Source organism: Lemur catta, chromosome 1, assembly GCF_020740605.2.
Source record: "Lemur catta isolate mLemCat1 chromosome 1, mLemCat1.pri, whole genome shotgun sequence".
Lineage (NCBI taxonomy): Eukaryota > Metazoa > Chordata > Mammalia > Primates > Lemuridae > Lemur > Lemur catta.
The window spans coordinates 158203362-158210027 of record NC_059128.1 but is presented as its reverse complement, the minus strand read 5'-3'; the positions used below and the strand labels follow the sequence as shown (position 1 = coordinate 158210027).

Sequence of the window (6666 nt, the reverse complement as noted above, 5' to 3'; positions counted from 1 at the left end):
TTTTTGCTTTTATTACAAATACTTAAAGTAAAAACATAGAAAGACATTTGTCTGATGTTTGCACTGGGTCATCTTAAAAGACAAGGCAAAGAAGAAATATAATGCTGAATGATGGGACCTTTCTCCATGTCTCAGAAATTTGGCTGAAGCCTCCAAACATGAGAATAATAGATATAAGCACCTCCACACCTAGATACTCTTGCGCAAGTTTTTCTGAGAAGTGACGAAACTGGCCCTTCTGCCCTGTCCTTTATTCTGTAAATATACTCAAAATGTAATTCTAAACATAAATACTGTAAAATAAATATAAATATAGAATTATAAGTATAATAGAAACATAAATGTAAATAGAAATATAAACACTAGCTTAAATTTGGAAGATGAACTTATTAAGAGACTTTTGTAGTTAGTAAGACTTAGACTCAAAGAGGGAATTGTTTTCTATTCTCTTGCCCTCCTCACAGGACTGGGAGAGATGTGCCAAGAAAAGCACTAATCAAGGAGGACCTTTAAGAAAGAAAGATGGATTTCCACTCCCCAACTAGACAGATGCCTGCCCAGCTGCAAAAGTGTCAAATCTTCACCAGAACTCAGGTGTCCACAGAGAGTGCTTAGGACTTTTCTGTGAAGACTGGTGCCCACTTTTCTAGAAAATATGGAAGGTAGGAGGCCACTGGAACATTCCACAATGGCAGGTAGGGGCAACAAAAATTTGTGGTCTGCACTTCCATGTTGGTGTGGCAGAGATTGGTGAATTTCCCTTAGGCCAGGGGGAAGGGGTATACAATAGCATCCATATGTGACCCAACTTGATGGGACCCCAGCCCAAGAGGGTGGCTTGTTCTGGGTGGTGAAAAGATCAATTTGTTGAGGAAAGGACTCAGTCTGTGGCACTCACAAGTGATAAGCTGGAACACAGAGCACACATTGCTCCAATTAGGCAAATACGCAAGACCATAAGTCTGGGGGTGTATGTGTGTGTGTTGGGGATGGCATCCACAAAGATAATAAACACTACATAAGCAAACCAGTGAATAAATGCCTATAATGACTTGAGGGCACCATAGCCACACGTTGCACAAATCATAAAAGATGCTTTGTCCTTTTTCTTCCAATATCTTCTCTCCCCATGTTGAATGAAAAAGGGATAGAAAGAATGAAAGGACAGATTATAGCCTCATCTAAATTGGCCAAGTGGAGTGGAGGAAACAATAGTATATGAGGCTCAATTTTGAAATTGGATCACCTAAGGTTTGTTTATTTCTGAAAGTGAAAATTACCAAAAATATAAGACAGTTCTTACAATTGAAAATGACAAAAGAGCTGCTGTATCTTGCAGGGATGTTTCAGTGAGCAGGGAAAGGAGAGCCAACTGGGCTCGAAGGGTCGAAAGGAGTGATGAGACAAAAATATTTTTTTCCTGTGGCACATTATGTTTGGCTCATTCAATAAATTGATGTAGAGTTAAAAGTTATGCTCACTAGCAGTGTATGAGTGTTTCTATCTCCCCATCCACACCAACATTTGTTGTTTTGCGACTTTTTGATAAAAGCCATTCTCACTGGAGTTAAATAATATCTCATTGTGGTTTTGATTTGCATTTCCCTGCTGATTAGAGATGTTGAGCACTTTTCCATATGTTTGTCGGACATTAGACTGTCTTCTTATGAAAAATTTCTGTTCATATCCTTTGCCCACTTTTTAATGGGGCTGTTTGATTTTTTTTCTTGCTAATTTGCCTGAGTTCTTTATAGATTCTAGTTATCAGCCCTTTATTGCATGTATAGCATGCAAATATATTCTCCCATTCCATAGGTTGTCTATTCACTCTAATGATTGTTCCCTTGGCTGTGCAGAACTTTTTGATTTGATCAGGTCCCATTTATTTATTTTTGTTGTGATTACTTTTGGGGTCTTCTTCATAAATTCTTTGCCTCAGCTGATGTTTATAAGAGTCTTTCGAAGTTTTTGTACCCCCATAGTATTCTGAAATTAAAAAAGAAATATTCTTGCTTTAAAAAAAGTTATGCCCAGACAAAAGAAAAAAAGTGACATCTTATGAAACAATAAGTGTACTTTTGAAAGATCAAAGATGAAGAAAGGGGGAAAATGATGCTTCCTTGTTGGTCAGGGTAGGGGGAGTGGCACAAAGATGCTGGGTGAGATAGTTCCCTCTCTGTCCACCAGGGGGTCCCATAAGATCAGGGCAGCTTTGTTGTTGCAGGCAGTAACAAGGCAAAAACAAAATAGAGGTAGGAAGGGGCTGCGGATATGAATCCAGCTATCATATTTACATTTACTGGATGTTCCCTAGTTGGTTGCCCATGACCTGAGATGTATCTATTCCAGGTAGAGATTAAGCCACATGAAAAAGAAATTGAAAATGTGTTTCTTTGAAAACATAATCCAGATTGCTAAATAAGTTTTACCTACATTGTATGCTTCATCAAAATCAATGATGCCTGTAATCAGAAGTACCCCATTCTTGTTTAGTTTCCCTACTTTCTAATATCCATCAATTCAGCAATGGATTATGAAAGTCTAGATTTCATTCAGACACCTAATGTGACTATAAAGAAGCGATATTCTCCTCAGCGGAATTACTCTTTTAATGTTCTTGCTTTCCAATTTACATTGGTTAGAAGCTGTTAGAAGTAATGGCACAGGCATTAGAAAAATAAAGGGAATATGGAAAGGAAGATTGCTCATGTCTGTTTTATTCATCACGGTGCTTGTTGAGTTTGTATCATTGGCTTCAGATTTATCTAGTTTTTTTTTTCTTTTATGACTAGAGACATTAAGGGCAACCTGTCATCTCTGTAAAATAACATTTGTATTACTCTGAATCTTCTCAGTGTAATCTTTAATAACTGTCTTACTTTCAAGTTGACAGCAAGCAAGTAATAAAATGCCTAATACCATTTTATAGGTCACATAATACAACAGTTTATTTTAGCTCAGCAGGGCAATAACAGGTAACAGATAATGAAGTCACTATATATTTGTATAATATACTTTCTGAGTTTGCAACAGCTTTGGAAAAGCCTTAGAAATCTTTTGAGCTATGACAAGACAGAAGTGCATTTCCCATTTCCTCTTTTTCTAGTGATTTATACACTAAAGTTAACCTCCGAGATGGTAACCTTCAATGTTCACAATTTGATGTATGTTATTATGTAAACAAATAAACTTCAATGAGAGAGGGTATCTTTCTCCCAGAACTTTCAATTACTGCAGTGAAAGAAGAGATTATTCTATAACTATTTAAAAATTCAAAAATATCTAAGACCTTTTGGTCTGGTACAGCAGCCACTGGCCACCTGTGGCTATTGAAATAGAAGTAGAAATTAATTGAATTTAAATGAAATTAAAAATTCAGTAACTTTTATTATGCTTTATATCTCTTATTTTGCATATTTTATTAAATGGTTCTCTTAGACACTCTTTCAGATAGTTGTATTATTTCTAGATATTGTGGTGCTAATTCTATTTTTTGCACCTAGTAATACTACCTCTTCATAGGAATGGGTACTTTGCATCAGTTTTAGTTCCATTTCAGCACTTTGAGTTGCATTTTGGTCCCTGTCCCTTTGTGAGCGTTAAAACTCAGGATGCCATCCTTAAGGCCTATATCCAAGCGTGGCAATTAGATAGCTGAACATTAACCTTTGTCTCGCCACCGCGTACCCAGATTTCCCTTTCCCTCTGGGGATCTACTAATTCTACTACTAATCAAATAATTTGTATTATTTTCTTTGGAGGATCTACTCCAGCAGCTGGATGCGCCAGGCTTCCCACCATGCACGCATGCCCTGTCTGGTTAGTGGATTTTCTTTGATCTTCTTTTGGCTCTTCTTTTCCACATCTCCTCCCACATCTGTGAAAGGCCTCATTCTTATAACACGTTCTTTATTCTACATACTCCTAGTGGAACCCAGACTGAATGCTAATTGATACCTGTGTTTCTGCAGCCAATACGTGAAGAAGGCTGCTACAGAACTGTTAGCCTATGCACAACCTTGCAGGAAATGCATCCAGCTACACGGAACATCAAACCTGATAACAGTAGTGGGGATCAGAGTGGCACTTACTATTAACTTAACAATAAATATGGAGAAGGTATCTCAGGATTGGTGTAGATGCTTCAAGATTTCATTACATACCCAGGCTCTATCTTTACTCTCCATCACCCTCAGCTTTAATCTTGTTTTTATGCTCAGTGTTTCGCTGTCAAAAGATGGCTGCCATGTCCCCAGCAATTATACCTGTGTTCAACTCATAAGAAGATCTAAAGAGCAGGGCTAGGTACAGGTGTCCATTGTGTTATAAAATCCAATATTTTAACAAATCCTCTCAGATAACCTCTCCTTAAATATCATTGGTCAGCACTGGGTCAAACAAGTCTGAGAAAATGAGATCACGATGACTGGCTCAGGCTGATCAAGCAGAATCTCTTATGACTGGCAAAAGGGTCTACACACCCTAACAACAAAAGACCTCTTACCACTGGCCAAACAAATCAAGCTTCTTGTAGAAGTAAAGGAATATCTGAGGGGGATGCAGAATGCTTTGGGGGTAGACAATCAATAGTGTTAGCCTTGATTAGGGGAAGAAATAGAATATATTAAGGATATAGAAAGAACCCCAAGGGGTCTGGAATGGATAGTACACAGGTGATATAAAGGTAACATAAACAACAAAAATGGCATGCTAACATTTTGGACTTGACTATTGAAAACTGAAGACACTATAAGAATTTGAAGCAAAAGAATGGCATAAATGTATCAGTGTTTTAGAATGATATCTAGTAGAATTTTTTTGGCTCTAAGAAGAAATAAAGTCTACTTACAATGACTGGCTCATCTTATAATCTTCCCCAAAGGAGGAGTAATGAAGATGAAACTCTAGGACTCTGAACCCCCTTTCTAGGTGTGGAGGTGATAGGCGTGCAGCCACAGTAAGTCAGCTGGGACTCCTCCACATGGCCCTGCCATGTTTCCTCTTCTGTCTCCTGGAACAGCCAGGCCCAAGGCAGCTGCCTAGGAAACCCCCACTGTATGCGAGTACCTTCCTTCACTATCCCTGTGTCCCCTAGTGCTGACTGGTATAAGATGTATTCAAGAGTGCCAAGCTCTCAGCTGCACTTAGAAAAGCTAAGGCAAATGAGATAAAGCCTTTTGTTACTCTACTATTCTTATTACTTTATTTTTAATGTTACAAACTGGCTAAGTTCTGAATATTGATAATGGTTCTTTCCTAGAATTGAATACACATTAATTTCCTTCTTGATTTCATCATTTTCCACAAATGTTCACTTAGAACTTTAAAGATAAGCACGCTTATTTTTTAAATAAACATTATCTACACACACTTTTTCAGTTAAATCACTGATCCCATTTCTATAAAGCATAATCTAGGTCCTAGATAAAGAAATAGGTCACTTATTTTTAAACGGTGCCACCTATAATTATTTATACATACAAAAAGGACAAGCCATATACACATCAGAGAAACAGATGTCTGTGAAGTAGCCTGCTTTCCAGATTCATTATTCCTAAATTGTAAAGTTTTACATTTAATATTTCATTGGATGGCACTCCTTGATAATTGTTTCTGTCATAATTTATAAGAAGAAATTGAGCACTCTGTTCATTATCTCAAATTTACACTTAGGAAAATGAAATGGGTTTCTATGAGAGTTCTTCCCATCCTTGGACACATTATGATGAGAGAATATAAAAAGGTAAATCTGTTTTCAGATAAGTAAATTCCTAGTATAGTTATAGGAAGTCCTTGTCAAAGGCAAAGGAGATGAGAAAATGTTACATAAAGATATTGAAGAAAAAATAACTTCCAAATATTTATAATGTTGACACGTTGTTAAGGGTCAGAGGAATCTACATCTTGAGTTTTACAGTAAGTCATGAAATTCCAGAAGCATTAAAATGAATGAACAAGGTTGTTTCCAATGATATAGTTTGTAAACAGCTTACAATTTCAGCTGGATGCAATTCAATCACTTTTATTAAGCTCTCTTCTCATGTCTCTTCAGAAAGCCTTTATTTCATTGGAACATTTAAGAAATAGTTTTATTAACAGTGTAGATATTAGTCTATATTAAGAAAAAATATGTATCCAGCATTCTCCAGTCTGCCAAAATCTAAAGCTTTCCACTGTTCATTTACCAAATCTATGAAAAGAATACGAAATGTTGATGGACTGAACACTTTGAAATAGAACAGTAACATGATATCCATGAGGTAGCTCAGGCCTGGACACAGAATTGTCCTTTGCCTGACTTTGCACAGGGTAAAAAAATACATATTTTTGCACTGCAACTTACCTTCTTCTCTTACTCTTCTTAAGAACTGAATCCATCATATTTGATGGATAAATACTACTCCACAGGCTCCATCCCTTCTTCAGTATCTCCAGATCATCTTTATCAAGCTCCTATCCAATGTGGGCATCTCAGCAACATTCGTGGCAGATGGCAACCTGTCTAAATAGTGAGCAGACTAATATTTTTCTCAAAATAAGAAAGAGTAGTTTTGACAAACCTGAGAAAGAAAATGTCATCCAGCTTAATACTAGAGTCATCTGGTTGACAGAAGAGAAATTGCTGGCATTTATCTCCCAACTGTACTTCTGATGATTAAATCTACT

The 6666-nt window shown here is 36.9% G+C and overlaps 1 long non-coding RNA gene across 1 annotated transcript; it reads left to right on the top strand.

The window, feature by feature from the left end:
• The first annotated feature begins 631 nt into the window (after nucleotides 1-631).
• LOC123641251 lies at nucleotides 632-6420 on the top strand. The gene is made up of 3 exons (XR_006736257.1): nucleotides 632-662; nucleotides 3762-3819; nucleotides 6409-6420. It is a non-coding gene; the product is annotated as an uncharacterized LOC123641251 (long non-coding RNA).
• Nucleotides 6421-6666: the final 246 nt, after the last annotated feature.